Source organism: Mauremys reevesii, linkage group 5 (genome assembly GCF_016161935.1).
Source record: "Mauremys reevesii isolate NIE-2019 linkage group 5, ASM1616193v1, whole genome shotgun sequence".
NCBI classification, from domain to species: Eukaryota; Metazoa; Chordata; order Testudines; family Geoemydidae; genus Mauremys; species Mauremys reevesii.
In genome coordinates this window covers 102,066,718-102,085,518 of record NC_052627.1, presented here as the reverse complement: position 1 = coordinate 102,085,518, position 18,801 = coordinate 102,066,718, and positions in this window count along the sequence as shown.

Genomic DNA, 18,801 nt, shown 5'->3' with positions numbered 1-18,801 from the left:
CTACTGAAGTTGATGAAGATATGTGAGCTGAGGATCTGGCCCTATGCCTTAAGATAAATATGGTTAGGGTGGCTTTTCTGAGAGACTGAAGCTTCTGAGGAACAGGTAGAACCTGAGAAGGTAGAACACAGTTGCTGGCTTATGCCCTAACTAACGTCTACATTTTTATAACTTAGAGCTTTGATCCTGAACTGTGGGATCTTGGCCAGATATGGCAAAGGGGGAATTTTAGGTAAGAGTTATAAACTTCTGAAAACAGATTTTCCCCCTACATTATCTTTTTATTATGAAAAATATTTTAATTGCAATAAATAAGGCATAGGACATTGAAGAGTATGGCACAACTTAAACCAGCAGTCCTCAAACTTTTATTCTGGTGACCCCTTTCACACAGCAAGCCTCTGAGTGTGACCCCGCTTATAAATTAAAAACATTTAATATATTTCACACCATTATAAGTGCTGGAGGCAAAGTGGGGTTTGGGGTGGTGGCTGACAGCCCCATGTAAAACCTTACGACCCCTAAGGGGTCCCGACCCCCAGTTTGAGAACCTCTGACTTAAACTCAGCTGTTTGCATCCCAGTGGTGTCATACTAAAAAGAATACATTATTCTATTTCCCCTTTTCTTAAAACTTCTCAACATTATCACTCAGAAAGATAGATACATAATACATGAACTTTAAACTAGATAAATTCACCAAATTCAATAGTGTAAGAAGAGACAGGGCATAAGAAAGACCTTTAAGAACACCTGGGAACATTGTCTGAGCAAAAGGAGGCTGAAATACTTAGGCATAATAAATACATTCACCTTAAACACTAACCTTAAACACGGCAAAAAAATTCTCATAAGGAAGCAACTCCCACTTTTCAAAATTGTGTCTTTTATGTCAGACTCACAGGGTTGTCCCATTTAATTTCCAAAGCATTTAGGTGACAGTCTTCAGTGTGTCTTGGATGTGGTTGACCTACTTAGATTCTGAAAATGAATTTGGAAGAATGTGAATGGCTTACAGTAGAATGAAAACTAAAGCAACTTGCAGGCATTTGGCTCTGGATAGACATTACTGGTCTGGGAAGACAAACTATAAATTAAATCTAACATTTTCTTTAGTCTACAATAAAATGATCTCTTTTTATACTTAGAGTTAATTTATTTAAGCAGGCATGACATCGTTGGGCACAAGGGAGAAAGGGATTTTCTGCAGACGTCAAATGGTTAGATGCTATAAGGAAGAGAATGGAAAATATTAAATGAATGACTGTTTGATACTATATAGCTATGCACACACACACACACACACACACTCACATTTTCATTTTTAAATTGGTTTATTCTGTTTTCAGCTATTTCATTTAAAATAGATTTTACACTGTATCATTCATCTGTTGAGCTTAGAGAATAAACCCGGGAATAAGGGTGTAGCCTATTGTTAGCATTTCTGGTATAAAACCTTCTAGACATTCAGAATGGAACAATCTAGCCGGTTGCACCAGAATTACCTGTGGAACTACAGCTGCAGTGCTCACTTTAAACAAGCAGCCCAGAATGAAGCCCATATATGTTACTAATTGAGATGTAATGGAATAGTATGATATTAACATTTTATTGCCATGAATTTAGGAAGACCAAATTACTCACAAGTAGTGAAATCATGACAAAATTATGTAGGTCATCCCAAATGCATGCCAATAAATCCTTTAAACCATGTCACATCATTATGTATTCTGTACGCACCAAATATTTTTCCGAGACAAATGTTAGTAACAATTTAAAGAGCTTTAACAATTTTATTGATATTATTTTTCAAAACCCTCTGCCTCTAAGATCTGACTACCACTTTCCAGCTAAATAAAAACAAGAGGGAAAGGAAAATCATAACTATGACATTTTAGAAACCTTTACAATTATATAGAATGGCTTTTCTGTTTATAATAATGTGGCAATTTTAAGACTGATATATTGGAACCTTCAAGCAACTACTTTTAGCCTCATTGGAAAGTTCTAGCCTTAGTGGTATGATATGATATCATTCCACTGACCCTGATGAGGGGTTAATGGTGCCTCAACACCACGTCAGCATAATTTTGGGACAAAATTTAATATTTGATGGTGAAGCTGTTTTCTGAAAGTTGTTTTTATCAGAGGCAGATTTGTGAGCGGAACATAGGTGAGGCAATACTGTACCCTGAAAAATATAATTGATCACATGGCTCAGCAATTTATATATCCATTTTGTATGATATATTATTTGAGAAATGATCATGTAATGAATGACTTTATTGTCATATGTGTGCTACTTTGTGTAGTTTTTATTTTTATGCTTATTAATTTAAACCAATGACTGTGAATTATTTAAATCCCCAGTACTGAAAGTTATGCACGTTTCACTTTAGACAGCCATTGCAGGATCAGAGTCTAAATTTGTAAATTAGGGAATACACACAAAATCAAGCAGGTGTTACAAAATGCACTTTGTTCATTTATTTTATCAATGATAATTTAGTTTCAATTACCTGTGCTAATACTTCATAGCACACTTGTAGATGTGCCATAGTATATTTTGTAAAAATAAGGAAATGTTCCTAATATGAGAACTCACAACAACATCTGAACATCTCTGCTGAGAGATGGGGAGAGATTGACATGTTTTGTGAATTATAAAGCGAACAGATTAATTAAATTTAGATTAGTGAATTTCTGCAGTATAGTAAAAGCATGTGTGTACAGTCACTGTTTTAAATTAATGTTTCTATGTACATGGCTATGTATATGAATAAAAAACTACATCAAGTGGCACACATGTATGACAATAAAGCAATAGCGTATTTTATATATATAAATATATAAATTATATATATAAATTCCTTTTAAAAGCTCACCATTGGAAGTTAATTCCACTTCTTCTGTTTATACTAGTGTATTGCTTTAAAGTCTTTGTCAAACTGTTTAATGAAGGGTTTGGTTCCTGGTAATGAATGTCATGTTCCTGACAATGAGATCCGGTAAAATGGTTTGAAGTGATATATAGGGATTGTTGACTTTGTTACAGAATACACACAGGGTTTGATTTGTCTAATACTCTCTGTAGTCTGGCTGAGATACATTATGCACAGCCCACCAGTATGACGCCTGCTGTGACTTTGCATTATGTTTCAAAATAATAGAGTCTTCTAGAGGAATGAATGCCTTATAGTACAGTAATTGATTGCAAGTGCCAATACAGCAGCTGCCTTTGTGCACTCAGGAATATCTTTATTTTAGGATTGTTCCTTTTTTAATATCCTTATTCTATTTTTTAAATATATATAGATATATAGTGCCAATTATTCCTTAGTGATATTATTTCATAGGCCTCTTGTGGAACCGCTAACAGTAGGGGAGGAGCTATAAAAGTGAAAGGAGAGCACCATTTTTACTAAGACTATCCTATGAATATAGTTAAATCTAATAGCTTATTTGCAATATAGATGTAGACATATGACATTAGATAGATTCCAGTGGATGGATAAATAGCTTTTATTAGCAGAAAACTGTTTAGATGATTTTCATGATTAACATAAGTTTAAAAACTAACTTACAAGGCAGGGATATTGTGAAGAAATACATAAACTCAGCTGTAATGTTTAAGCACTCAGGGCAGGAATCAGGAGAGAAGGTTTAGCTCTTTTAGTTACTGCATAAACACTCTACTCACTGAGTCTGCTAAGATTTCTAGAAACATCTCGTTTACATGTGGTCCATTCAGAGGCTTAACACAGTCATTAGCATAGTCATTGCCATAGCTATAGCATGTTATAATCTCATTTGCAAGCCTAGGCTATTTACATGAGGTGTACTTCCATCCTAGTCTCTCATTACTGCATTATCTGAGCACCTCATAGTCTTTACTATATTTTTTCTCAACACCTCTGTGAAAAAGGCAAGTTCTATTATTCCTATTTAATAAATGGGAAACTGAGGCACAGAAAGTGTAAATGATTTGTCCAAGGTCACACAAGTCTGATATAGTGAAGAACTGAACCTATGTCTCCCCAGGCTAAGTCAAATGTCCTGGACATAAGACCAGCCTTCTTATCAAGTAACTTGGTATCTATTCTTATACACCCATGAATAACAATATATACAGATTGGTATACAAAAGGGCTGCTGTCAGAGGTGGGAGAGATGGGGATCTTATCCCTAGCTGTGACTTATCTGTATTCCAGGGATGGCTGTATTGCTATTATGAACATGTTACAAGAGGAGTGAGGCCAGGGAAAAGTGATGGGGGATGAGGGATAGCTTCCATAGTTACATGTCTAACAGCTGGCTAAACCTTTCCTCCACAGGCAAGGACATGAAAACAGAATCTTTCCCCAACATCCTAGCTAAGAGGGGGAAAAAAAATATCCAGGCCAGTGGCAGGATATTTAAGTTACCCAGAGGAAGGAGAAATGAACTGAAGCACAAGACTTTGGTTACCGTGGATATTCTTCCATGACTGTGGGTATGTCTACCTAGCTGTCCAAGTACATACCTAGGGAGTTGGGCGGGATTGTACTCAGGTGGTTAGCCCAAGCTGCTACCTGTGCCACTCTAGCAGATTGCTATTTTTAGTGTGCCAGCTTGAGCAGAGCTAGTGTTTGTATGTATGTACGTCTACTTCCCAGCCTCTGTTCAGACATACCCTATGTGGTTTAAAATAAATGACATTATCTTTTGTTGTTTGTTACAACTCCTAAAGAGAAATCTTTAGTTTTAACATGTTTTTTCCAAACCCGAGATATATTGACAGACTTTTGAGAGAAGAAATGCCCTTTTCTCTGGTCCTTAACACAGATTGGACTATAGAGTGTGTGTTTGTATGTTTCAGACACATTGGGGAGATTAGTTCTGCAGGGGCTTGTTAGCAGGGTTTAAGACAGTTGTACAAATTGCGGTCGTAGTTATCTCACCGTTGACATTCCTGATGGATATTATGTTCTTTAATTTAGAATTTCTCAGAACCCTCAAATAGGTGAGGAGAGGAAGATCAACTCTCTAAAATGGCCTTTGTCTTACTTCTTCTCCTTGATTATTTCCCATTATTACTGTCATTCATGAAGCACCCTAGAGGGATCAGGTGAGGCTCTTTGTGTTCTCTGTGAACAGGCAAAGCTGCCTGTCAGTCATGACTGCACCTGCGGCATTAAACTCCCACTCCAATTAAGCCATAGACAGAGGGCAGCTTGGATAAAGCACAGCTATTTGTGATGGTTAATGCTGACCGCCAATCCCTCTTGAGCTGTTAATACAGAAGTGTCCTCTGCTGACAGACACAACAAAGGTGTCAGGAAATAATATCTGATGCTAGCTGTGCTGTTCTTGCCTCAGTACTGTCCTGGAGCTCTGGGAAAGGACACACCACGCTTGAGTACAAAGCCTTCCAACCAGCTATCTCCAAGAGAAGTCACACTTCATGAATATTTCATGAGCTCATTTTGTTGTGAAAATTTTACGCAATTCTACCTCTATTTACAATTTTTTTTCTGGGAATCTTCATATACACATAAACAACATGGGAAGGTAAATAAACATTGAGGAATACTACATATAATGTCCTCCACAGAGCTGAGTGAAAAATTGGTTTTTTTTAATTCAGTGACTGAATAGAGAAACTTAAAAAAAAAAGTTTCTAGTTGAAATTGATTTTTTTCAGCTTTTCTCTTCAAAATTAAAAACCAAAAAAACAAACAAAAAATCATTCAAGTCAAACATATCAAAATGGTTTATTTCAGAAATATCAAAACAAAACATTTCTGAATTTTTATTTTTTGGCAGAAACTATTCCCCAAATTCAACCCAAATTCATGAATAGTTTCAGTTCCCTAAAAAAATGCAGTTTTGGAGACAAAATTGTTGTTTGCTGAAATATATTTTCCCAGCTCTAACCCTAAGCATAGATGCACAATTTCATATACACCACTACCAAGGGGTCCAGCAGAAGAAGGGAGGGGGGAAAAAGACAAATACAGTACAGTGTTCAACATAAACAGCTAATACAAAAAAAAGGGAAAGTTTAAAAGAAGAATTGACAATGTAAGGAAATTTTCGGTGCTTGTTTCATTTAAATTAAGATGATTAAAAGCAGCATTTTTCTTCAGCATAGTTAAGTTCAAAGCTGTTTTAAGTCAATGCTCAGTTGTAAACTTTTGAAAGAACAACCATAATATTTTGTTCAGTTACAAAACCATCAGAATTATGAACAATCTCCAACCCCAAAGTGTTCATAACTCTGAGGTTCTACTGGAGTGGTATTAGTAGCAAACCTTCATAACACAGTAATACTCAAAGGTCCTCAATCTTGCTGAGGGACCTATTGTACTAGGTGCTACACAAACACAGTTAAAAGGTGTGCAATTACCCTCAGTATCTACTCCTTGACCAGAAGAATCTAAGCTTTTATTTCCAGCCCTCACAACTGATAGAAAATCCTGCTATTTCCTCAACTATGGAGGGCCTTCTCAGAGTAGAATGAGGGTAGTTCCACTGCACAGGATTTAGGATGTCCATGCACTGAACACAGATCCTATCCCCATAGTGGGTCCCTTCATGATGCTGTGCAGCAGGAATGTGAAAGCATAGCCATCCACCAGCTTTTTTTCCCAGTATAATGGATGGCACAAGCAGAGATGAAGGTATTCCTTCCCTGACACTAGATTAGCAGCTATGGGGCAGTTCTGCTGCTGTGAATTGACTGTGTATGAAGGAGGGAGAAGATTGCTTCTCCAATCCCAGAAGAACTGCCCTGCTCAGGTTGCACTGTGGGGCTAACATTTGGGTGTTAGACTGTCCACCTCTGTACTGCTCCAAGAATCGGTCTGCAATGTCAGGAATCAGTCTTACTTTAATTTATCATTTCAATACTTTGGCTCAGCAAAGTCAGTTGATATAGGTTGAGGATCTGTCCCAATGAATCTGCCTTGTATTAATATTTAGTCACATTTGGAAGATGTTCTTCACAACCATAAGAGCTAGAAACTTACATTTTATTAAATGAGATCTTAACTTCTGGTGAAACTAATGGAAAAGCTCCACATTAGCCTCATAGAATTTTCTACTCAACACTGAATTGATCATCTGTGAAACCTTGTTATAGCCTCCTAATGAAAAGAAATTTTCTCTGCACACTGACAAAGAGCAATGAATGATCAAATGAAGGCCATCACAAAACACTCAGTAAGTATAAATAATTATTCCTCTAATCTGATTTAAAACAGGAGAGGCAAATTAGGGAGTGGTGCCTCTTTCCCAACCAAAGATGGACAATCATTCACATAGATTCATAGATTTTTAATACCAGAAGGGACTTCAGATCATCTATTTTGGCCTTCTGTATATCACAGGTCATATAATATCACCTAGTTACTCCTGTATTGAGCCTAGTAACTTGTGTTTGACTAAAACATCATCCAGAAATACATCCAGTCTTGAGATGAAGACTTCAGTAGCTGGAGAATCCACTTCTTCCCTAGGTATTCCTAGGCATACATAATAAAAATGTAGCAGCCATATAAAAACCCTCACAACAGAACAGAAATGGAAAATAAGAAGTGATTTAAACACTTACTATACAACCCCTCTACATAACTTTCAGTTAGATTTTTTTTTCCCGATTGGGATTAAATCCTAGAATTGAGACACACATTTGTTAGTGATTGAAGACAATTTCAGTTTGGAGTGAGCTGACTTTGGCTGTCATTACAGTACTATGAGCAAGTGACGTTCCTATCTGATCTAAGATTCAATCCACATGTTCTATGGTAGGGTCAAAACTGATCTCACTTTTGTGGTCTGGCTTTACTAATAAACAATAAGATAACATAAAATCTAGTCCAAGCCTTCTTCCCAAGCTTGGTTGTTCAGCTCAGCCACTAGGTTCTCTTTGCCTCAGGCCTCAGTTCCTCTGTCAGGACAGTCCCCTCTAAAGTCTGCTTCCTCCCTTTTATTAAATCCATCTGGATGGCCTTCCCACCTGGCTTGATACTAGCAGTAGGTTTTGGCAAGTGAGTCCCTTTAGTGCCTATCTCCAGAACAGGCCATTTACCTCTTCCTATCCTACTCAAGTGTATATTATGTCCACATTATCAGAGCATGCAGCATTAACAAATCTGACTTGATTACCAGTTGTACAGTCTTTGTTTTATGAAGAATGTAGACATTAGTGCCTAATGGTAATAGCATCTTTTATAATATCAGAATTGACATTCAACACTTCCCCCGATCTCTTCTGATGCAAGGTGGCTCCCGAATATGGGCATGAGAGGCTGTTCTAGTTTTGATTTTGACTAATAGGGAGGAACTGGTTACCTTCTTTGAGAAGGTAACAGATTTTTTAGATAAAGGAAATGCAGTGGATCTAATTTACCTCGATTCAGTATGGCATTTGATATGGTTCCACATGGGGAATTATTAGTTAAATTGGAAAAAATGGTGATCAATATGAAAACTGAAAGGTGGATAAGGAACTGGTTAAAGGGGAGACTACAACAGATCATACTGAAAGGTGAACTGTCAGGCTGGAGGGAAGTTACTAGTGGAGTTCCTCAGGGATCGGTTTTGGGACCAATCTTACTTAATCTTCTTATTACTGACCTTGGCACAAACGGTGGGAATGTGCTAATAAAGTTTGTGGATGACATAAAGCTGGGAGGTATTGCCAATACAGAGAAGAACTGGGATATACAGAAAGATCTGGATGGCCTTGTAAACTGGAGTAATAGTAATAGGATGAAATTTAATAGTGAAAAGTGCAAGGTCATGCATTTAGTGGAGATGTCACAGGTGCTTAATGACTTCTTTGTTTCAGTTTTCACCAAGAAAGTTGATGATGGACATCTAATGTAGTGAATGCCAATGAAAATGAGGCAGGAACAGAAGACGCTAAAATAGGGAAAGTTAAAAATTACTTGGACAAATTAGATGTCTTCAAGTCACCAGGGGCTGATGAATTACATCCTAGAATACTCAAGGAGCTGACTGAGGAGATATCTGAGCCATTAGCAATTATCTTTGAGAAGTCATGGAAGATGGAAGAGATTCCGGAAGACTGGAAAAGAGAAAATATAGTGCCAATCTATAAAAAGGGAAATAAGGAAAATCCAGGGCATTACAGACCAGTCAGCTTAACTTCTGTACCTGGAAAGATAATGGAGCAAATAATTAAGCAATCAATTTGCAAGCATCTAGAAAATGATCAGTAGCATGGATTTTTCAAAAACAGATTGGGTCAAACCTACCTGATAAGAACATTAGAACGGCCATACTGGGTCAGACCAAAGGTCCATCTAACCCAGTAGCCTGTCTACCAACAGTGGCCAATGCCAAGTGCCCCAGAGGGAGTGAACCTAACAGGTAATGATCAAGTGATCTCTCTCCTGCCATCCATCTCCACCCTCTGACAAACAGAGGCTAGGGACACCATTCCTTACCTCATCCTGGCTAATAGCCATTAATGGACTTAACCTCCATGAATTTATCCAGTTCTCTTTTAAACGCTGTTATAGTTCTAGCCTTCACAACCTCCTCAGGCAAGAAGTTCCACAAGTTGACTGTGTGAAGAAGAACTTCCTTTTATTTGTTTTAAACCTGCTGCCTATTAATTTCATCTGGTGACTCCTAGTTCTTGTATTATGGGAATAAGTAAATAACTTTTCCTTATCTACTTTCTCCACATCACTCATGATTTTATATACCTCTATCATATCCCCTGTTAGTCTCCTCTTTTCCAAGCTGAAAAGTCCTAGCCTCTTTAATCTCTCCTCATATGGGACCCATTCCAAACCCCTAATCATTTTAGTTGCCTTTCTGTGAACCTTTTCTAGTTCCAGTTTATCTTTTTTGAGATGAGGAGACCACATCTGTACACAGTATTCAAGATGTGGGCGTACCATCGATTTATATAAGGGCAATAATATATTCTCCTTCTTATTCTCTATCCCATTTTTAATGATTCCTAACATCCTGTTTGTTTTTTTGACCGCCTCTGCACACTGCATGGACAGCTTCAGAGAACTATCCACAATAACTCCAAGATCTTTTTCCTAATTCATTGTAGCTAAATTAGCCCCCTCATATTGTATGTATAGTTGGGGTTATTTTTTCCAATGTGCATTACTTTACATTTATTCACATTAAATTTAATTTGCCATTTTGTTGCCCAATCACTTAGTTTTGTGAGATCTTTTTGAAGTTTGTCACAGTCTGCTTTGGTCTTAACTATCTTGAGCAGTTTAGTATCATCTGTAAACTTTGTCACCTCACTTTTTACTCCAGATCATTTATGAATAAGTTGAATAGGAATGGTCCGAGGACTGACCCTTGGGGAACACCACTAGTTACCCCTCTCCATTCTGAGAATTTACCATTAATTCCTACCCTTTGTTCCCTGTCTTTTAACCAGTTCTCAATCTATGAAAGGACCTTCCCTCTTATCCCATGACAACTTAATTTATGTAAGAGCCTTTGGTGAGGGACCTTGTCAAAGGCTTTCTGGAAATCTAAGTACACTATGTCCACTGGATCCCCCTTGTCCACATGTTTGTTTGATTAGTAAGACATGATTTCCCTTTACAGAAACCATGTTGACTTTTGCCCAACAATTTATGTTTTTCTATGTGTCTGACAATTTTATTCTTTACTATTGTTTCGACTAATTTGCCCGGTACCAACGTTAGACTCACCGGTCTGTAATTGCTGGGATCACCTCTAGAGCCCTTTTTAAATTGTCAGAGAAAAATTTAGTTCTCACTTTTTGGTTGGGTGCAGCAGAGTCAGATACTTTATTCTGTTTAGCAGCTACAGCAGGGAGAGTGTGCACTAGGACATAGGGTCTCCCCTTCCTAGACAGGTCTCTCAACAGGTAAACAATTACAGCAAGCATTTATACTTTTGTTACAGACAATAATAAGCAACAGCTGCATTTTGTTTATACATAAGTCATCCTGATATCTTGTTTTTTCTCACTTAAGAGACTCCAGTCTACATTTCCTATTATCTACACATTATCTACACAAGGTCAAAACAACTTCTCACACAGTTCTTTTCCACTCGCCTCACACAATCCTCGCTTCTACAAATCTTGCATTATTAGGATTACAGTTAGCCTAACTCTTGCTAACAGAGACTGTCATGCATTAAGATCCCCTACAAATCCCTGTCAGTTCTTTCTCTACTTCCACAAAATATTGGCGTTACATTAGCTATCTTCCAATCATTGGGTACGGAAGCCAATTTAAAGGACAGATTACAAACCCTAGTTAATAGTTCCGCAATTTCACATTTGAGTTCTTTCAGAACTCTTGAGTGAATGCCATCCGGTCCCGGTGACTTGTTAATATTAAGTTTATCAATTAATTCCAAAACCTCCTTTAGTGACACTTCAATCTGTGACAGTTCCTCAGATTTGTCACCTACAAAAGCCGGCTCAGGTTTGGGAATCTCTCTACCATCCTCAGCCGTGAAGACTGAAGCAAAGAATCCATTTAGTTTTTCCGCAATGATTTTATCGTCTTTAAGCGCTCCTTTTGTATCTCGAGCATCGAGGGGCCCCACTGGTTGTTTAGCAGGCTTCCTGCTTCTGATGTACTTTAAAAACATTTTGTTATTACCTTTTGAGTTTTTGGCTAGCCGTTCTTCAAACTCCTCCTTGGCTTTTCTTATTACATTTTTACACTTAATTTGGTAGTGTTTATGCTCCTTTCTATTTACCTTGCTAGGATTTGACTTCCACTTTTTAAAGGAAGTCTTTTTATCTCTCACTGCTTCTTTTACTTGCTTTCTTTGACAGGGTAACAAGCCTTGTGGATATGGGGGACATGGTAGACGTGGTATATCTTGACTTTAGGAACGCTTTTGATACTGTCTTGCATGACCTTCTCGTAAATAAATAAGGGAAATGCAACCTAGGTGGAACTACTATAAGGTGGGTGCAAAACTGGGTGGAAAACTGTTCCCAAAGAGTTATCTGTGGTTCACATGCTGGAAGGGCATAACGAGTGGGGTCGCACAGGAATCAGTTCTGGATCCAGTTCTGGATCCAGTTCTGTTCAATATCTTCATCAATGATTTAGATAATGGCATACAGAGGACACATATAAAGTTTGGGGACAGTACCAAGCTGGGAGGAGTTGCAAGTGATTTGCAGCCTAGGAAGTCGCTCTGCAGAAAGTGATCTGTGGGTCATAGTGGACCACAAGCTAAATATGAGTCAACAGTGTAATGCTGTTACAAAAAAAGTGGACATCATTCTGAGATGCATTAGCAGGAGTGTTGGAGGCAAGACACGAGAAGCAATTCCACTCTACTCCACTCTGATTAGGTCTCAGCTGGAGTATTGTGTCCAGTTCTGGGTGCCACATTTCAGGAAAGATGTGGACAAATTGGAGACAGTCCAGAGAGGAGCAGCAAAAATTATTAAACATGACCTATGAGGGAAGATTGAAAAAAAATGGGTTTGTTTAGTCTGACAAGAGAAGACAGTTTTCAAGTATGTAAAAGGTCATTACAAGGAGGAGGAAGGAAAAATATTTTTCTTAATCTTTGAAGATAGGACAAGAAGCAATGGGCTTAAATTGCAGCATGAGAGATTTAGCTTGGCCATTAGGAAAAACTTCCTGTCAGGGGGATTAAGCACTAGAATAAATTGCCTGGTGAGGTTGTGCAATCTCTATAATAGGAGATTTTTAAGAGCAGGTTAGACAAACACCTGTCAGGAATGCAGAGGTCTAGACTGGATGACTTCTTCTCAAGGTCCCTTCCAGTTCTATGATTCTATGAGTGTATGGACGAATTAATAGTTTGAACAAGCAAGCCAAAAGACCGCAATGGAGATAGCAACCTAACATTAGATGAAAAAGGCTCTATAGAATGTGTAAATTATGCATATTATGCAAATTATGCACCATTTTTTTTAAAACCATGATATTGAATTGAATCACCATCTGAACAACTAGAATGGAGGATAGTGGTATTAGAAAGGAAAGGGTCCTCTTTGGTTAGATTACTGGACCCAGGAGATTTCAGTTGAATTGCTACTTATACCAGAGACGTCGCCTGTGATCTTGTGTCAGGAATAAGAACTTGCGTCTGTGCATGCTTAGTCTCGGGGCAGCCTCTGAGCACCACTGAGCCCACAACAGGACACCTGATTGATCTCTCCACCTAAGAAAGTCAGCAAACCTTCTTTTAAACCCAACAGCAACAAGTGATTTCCGGCTGCTCAATGCACATATCTGCAGCTTTAGTCTCTCTTGTGCTAGCCTTGCACCTGCCTCAGCCCTGTCTACTCCAGCACTGCTTTGTTCCTGACTCCAGCTCTAACCTTCAGTGCTGTTCCTGGCCTGATTGCCCCTATTATGACTGCTAGACCTGACCGCCAAATCCTGGTTTGTGACACCTTGGACAAGTCACTTAATTTTTAATAATAATAATAATTAATAATAATAATTCTTGTTTCGGTTCCCCATATCCAAAACCGGAGATGGAAATACTTCTGGTCTTCCACCCTTTACCTTTTTCAGTTATGAACTGTGGGGCAGTGACTCTTATTATGTGTATCTACAGAACCCAGCACAATGGGGGCGCCACTGTAATAGGGGCCTGTAGTCAGTACTGCAATAGAAATAATAATGAATTCTCATTTAAATTAATAAGTTTGGATGAATAAAATGCAACAAAATACTGCAACAAAATGACTCAGTGCATGCGGTAAGGCCATCCCATCCTTGGATACATTTTCAACTAGAACAAGGGTTGAGAACAATCTTTCACTGCTAGTGGACTAAATTGACCTATGGATGTTTTCCATCTCTATAATCTCTTCAAGAAATAAGCTTGTAATTTGGAATGGTGCTTAGCTTAAAATCATTTGTGACTCATTATTAGAAATCTGCCAGTAACAGCCACCTACTCCTCCCTGCCAGTTTCAAGAACAGTTTCAAACTTCTGCTCATTTTGGAACATTTGATTTTTTTTTTAAGTTGGCTTCCAAATAATTGAATTGAACTACTATCAAAAAAATGTTGTGGCTGTACATATCTGAATACTAAATGATTCCCTTCTGGGAAATTAAGTGAATAAAAATACAACAAATTACTCAGCATTGTTTAAGTGAGATATCAAAGATAATAAAGGTATTTTATAAGGTGTCTGAACCACCAAGGAATTGTCATTTGTCACCATCATGTAATGAAGTGGAGCAGGAGTATGCCTGCAAGACTATGCAACATGGAGGGTTGGTGGGCTTTTGTTTGGTTAGTTTAGTAAATACTGCATATCAGAGAGAACTTCCTAATCTTTCTTAGACAGTCTTTCATACTTCCAGTGGTTGGTAGTTTGCGGCTCAGTTTTGCATAGTACTGATTGTCCACAACTCTCATTGATGTTTATGGAAGCAGAGAGCAGTCAGCAACTCACAGAATGAACTCACAAGGTTTTTGATGATTATTTTATTTTTCATAGGTGTAGTCAGAAGAAAAGGTTTTCTTTTGTTGTTTTTTTTAATTCCTGCATTAGGGGGCCTTGCAATGGCTCTTAAAAGGAGGGTAAATTGGAGGCCAAAACAGAAGTTAAACTAAACTAATAAGAAGTGATGGATGTCCCCATCTTGTCTTTATAATCATTACATAGATACCATACATGTTTTCAAAAGTCTTAGTATTTTTGTAGCTCTGCTTCCCTTGAAAACAATAGTAAGGCTTACTTGACTTCTGTAGGAACAGAGGCCAATGCTTGAGTGCTTTTGAAAATCCCACCTCAGCACCCTATGATCTTTCAGCTCTATTAATGTTAACAACAATTATTGCATTATCTTGTCCTTCTGGCTCAAAACATTTTAAATATTTGTAACACATAGAGAATAAAAAGAGAGGGATTATTTCTCATCATTTAAGGAGACACAGATAGGAATAATGGTATGAAATTAACAATTTGTAGAAGACAATTCTTGGAGTTTAGATGGAAGAAGAGGTCCAGACAGGTGGGGAGGCAACAGGCAAAAACAGCCCTGTACTCTGGGAAACCATCTTTGGAAGAAGGACAAAAGTTGAGATCAGTCCATTGCCCGTCTTAAACTGTTTCTTATCCTCCAACTGCATGGAACTCCACTATAATGCCACCATATTTTAGACTTCAGGATTTATGAAATATCACTTTTGTTAAAGGATAGAAGATTTAGGAAACTGTACAAGGGTTACCAGCAACATTTCCTCCAAATCCTTCATTTGTGGGAGGGTGTCCTTTGGTATTAGAGAAGAAAGCAGAAGGTTTGAGATCCATGGATCAATGGAGAAAGTAAGTCCCAAACTTGTATACAGGTTGCCACCCTTTCTCCTCAGCAGTATATTTTCTGTAGGCACTATGCAATGGTTTGAAAGTTCCTCTTCTTTGAGGAGTGGATGGCACAAAGCAGCAATTCCTTCTCCTAAATGTTAAGGAATGAAATACTGTACCTACTGTTTTAGAGGAGACTATGCCACAGAGTGGCACATCTGCCTACTCCATTCCAGCAAATATTCTGCAGATCCATTGAGATCTGGCTACTTGTGACCTGGAGTAGTTTCAATAAATTTCCAGGGAAGTGTGAGGAATGTTCTGTACTGGTTTGACATCCCTCTTTCCACAGGTTCATGATCACAATCACAACATAAACAGGAAAAAATACAAATCTAAATAAAACTTGGTCAGACAGTTAATATATATAAACCTGCACTGCTGTTCTGTTTTCCATTTGAATGCAAGTCTGGAGTTCAGATTCCTCTCAAATGTCTGCGTATATAACAAATTAACTGTCCACAGAAAAGTTGCAATCTTCCATTTTGTCACTGATTTCATTAAAAAAAGAAATAATTTTGGCCTGTCCCTTGAGCCAATCCTTTATCACTATAAGCATCTCACAAGGAGGAATAAGGATCTTGACTTTTTATTCACTTCTATAGCACTTTGTACATCTATGGTTTTAAGTGTCTCCCTGATTTTCACAAGCTTTGTCGGGAATTGTTTCTAGCTAGATAAGAAACCACAAACTGACATAACAACTAAAATCCATATGAACTAAGGATAACTATTGTCACAATATTCAGAGGTAAAATTCAAAGCCCAAACAACTTCCTTAAGAATGTTAAAATGCATTTTTTCTAAAGTTTTGCTTGTCTTTTGCCAGCCTATTTGATTTAAATTAATATACATTATGTTCTTTTTTCCCCAGCTTCCTCTAAGAAACTGAAAGGCACACATTGGGTATAATATCTCCAATAATACTGAATGCTAGGGAGATTTTTTGAAGTGGTGAGTAGATTATTGTTACATTTTATTTTCTGCATCAGTTGATATGTGTTTGCCATAATTGTGTCATTGTATGTATGGGAGTTTTCTTCCTGCTTTTTGTTTTAGTATCGGTGTTGCATACAGCAAAATATGTGCAAAACCAATACCAGGGGAAAAATAATTCAAAAGAAGAAAATTCTGTATCATCTATTGTACCTTTTGTGGCATATGGATCCAATTCTACTTCCTTAGAAATCAAAGGAAGTTTTTCCATTGTCTCCAGTGGGAGCAGGATTGTGCCATTTGTAAACTACAAAGACAGCAGGGAACAATCTGGAAACGCAAAGACTGAATTTTGAAAAAAGAAGCAAGAAATGTTCAAGAGTTCATTGTAACATTAGTAAGAATTGCAAGGCATTGATTTTTTGTGTAGTTCATTTCCTGAGCTTGAGAACAAACTTGTTCCATCCTGACTAATTCTGACTGAGATGTAAGAACAACTGAAAACACATTTTTGAGTGTAACAAACTAATTAAAGTAACAAGTGGATTTCACAATTGAGACCTGAGTATTCTTGGATTTTTTTTTCTCCTAATTTAAATGGTTAATAAATAAACTGTTTGGGAAAGAGAATCTCTCTTACTTTATGTCTATAGAACTCTCAGCACAATTAGGCACTAATTATACCTGGAAGCCTCTGAATGCTACTGGAATACAAATAATAAATAATAATGATGATTAGAGGAATTTATTAAAGTAATGTATGTGATGGTACAAGATGTGCCATAGGCCGACATAGAATATTCAGCAATGTAATTTTCCTCTCTCTGCTGGGCTGTAATGTTACGAGTCAATTCAACGCGGCTGTTAAAACAGAGAGAACAACACTCTGCTTTTTCAGTGAGACTCGTATTTGTTCTTTGTTTGTCCTTTTCTTTAATCTCAAAAGGCACTCATAGTGAAAGTATATGTTTTGCTCTTTTGTCTTGTGTAACAGGGTGGCTTTCCCCTTTAAAAAGTGGGAGCCTGGAGGCTAGCCAAGCCTGTTTAATTAGTCCTGCTCTACTACACCACTGCTGCAGGCAGGATTTAAAAAGGGAGGAAGCCCAGTATTTTGGGATTAGCTGTGGAGTGGAACAGTTAAATTAGGTCCTGTCTGGAATGCTGGGCCACAAAAGTGAAGGTAAGTAGTCCAGTGGGACCCTGGAAGGCAGTTTATAACATTTGAAAAATGAACTAGCTTTAAAATAACACAGCTGATCATGATTACTGAATGACAAAGACTGCAACTGCAGTAACATGCAAATAAACGAACAAATACATCTTTATTCAGAAAATCCTCTTTCAATTTTCATCTGTCTGTCCCTAACTGTTCTATTACTTCAGTCCATGCCTGTGAAGGCTGAATCCCCACTCTGTCACTTTGAGTGCAGAAGGTGGGGGCCCACAAGGATTCTAAAAATTAATACTGGCTACTCCAGGCTTGTATTAAACTCCCAAGGTTACAGCTTCTCTCTGACCTTGGCCTGGTAAATGCTGCTACCACCCAAATGCCAAAAAAACAAAAACCCTTTGAACCCAGGAAGGAGCACTTGGGAATTCCTCCCTGTGGAGCACCCTCAAGCCTTTTTACCCCACCCCTCTGGGAAAGAGCTGAGAAAGAAAACAAAGGAAATTAGCTGTGGCTACCAGCTAATCAAACATATGCACAAACCTCTTAGGACACAAAATATCCAATCATGTTCTTAAAAAAGATAAATTTTATTAAAAACAAAAAGGAAAAAATACATCTGGAACTTAGGCTTTTTGCTGGATCTTAAAAGAAACAATTACAAAAATTAAGAACCCAAAATAACCTTCTTGGGGGGTCAGCTTCAAGATTACAAGCAAACAAAAGCATCTGGGGTTAGCAGAGAGGAGATCCACGAGCCAAAATAAGAAATAACGTGATAGCATCAAACTAAACATACCCTATCCAAATTATTTATTTTAGTTATGGAAGATACTATTTCATACCAGGTTCAAACATTACACAGCATTTCTGCTTATAGCATTGCTGTTTTGTGTCCTTGCAGCCCAGAGAACAACAGACAAAGGAAAAGTTTCTTTCCCTATTTTAAAAAGTTCTAGCCTTCCCATTGGCTCTTTTGGTTAGGTGCCCACTTCTTCTTCTTTTAAACCTGGGGGACTTTTTAACCCTTTACAGGTAAGGCAAGTAAAGACTAGATACCAAGAGGGATTTTACAGCTAACTGGCTGGCTAGATGTCCATCAAAGGGAGCTACCCTCCCCACACTTCATTTGTCACAGTGCTTGTTTAGGTGCTGTTTTAGAGCACTATGCAGCCAGTGTACTTGGCTCATGAAGCTCTTTTCTGGAGCAATGAAATCTAGGTTATGTGTTTTGAAGCACAGTTCCACAGAATGGATGGAGCAAACCACACTGCTCCAGTGGGAGTGCCTAGAAGCACTGACCAATTTTTCAAACTTGGATACCTAAACTTAGACAACAATCCC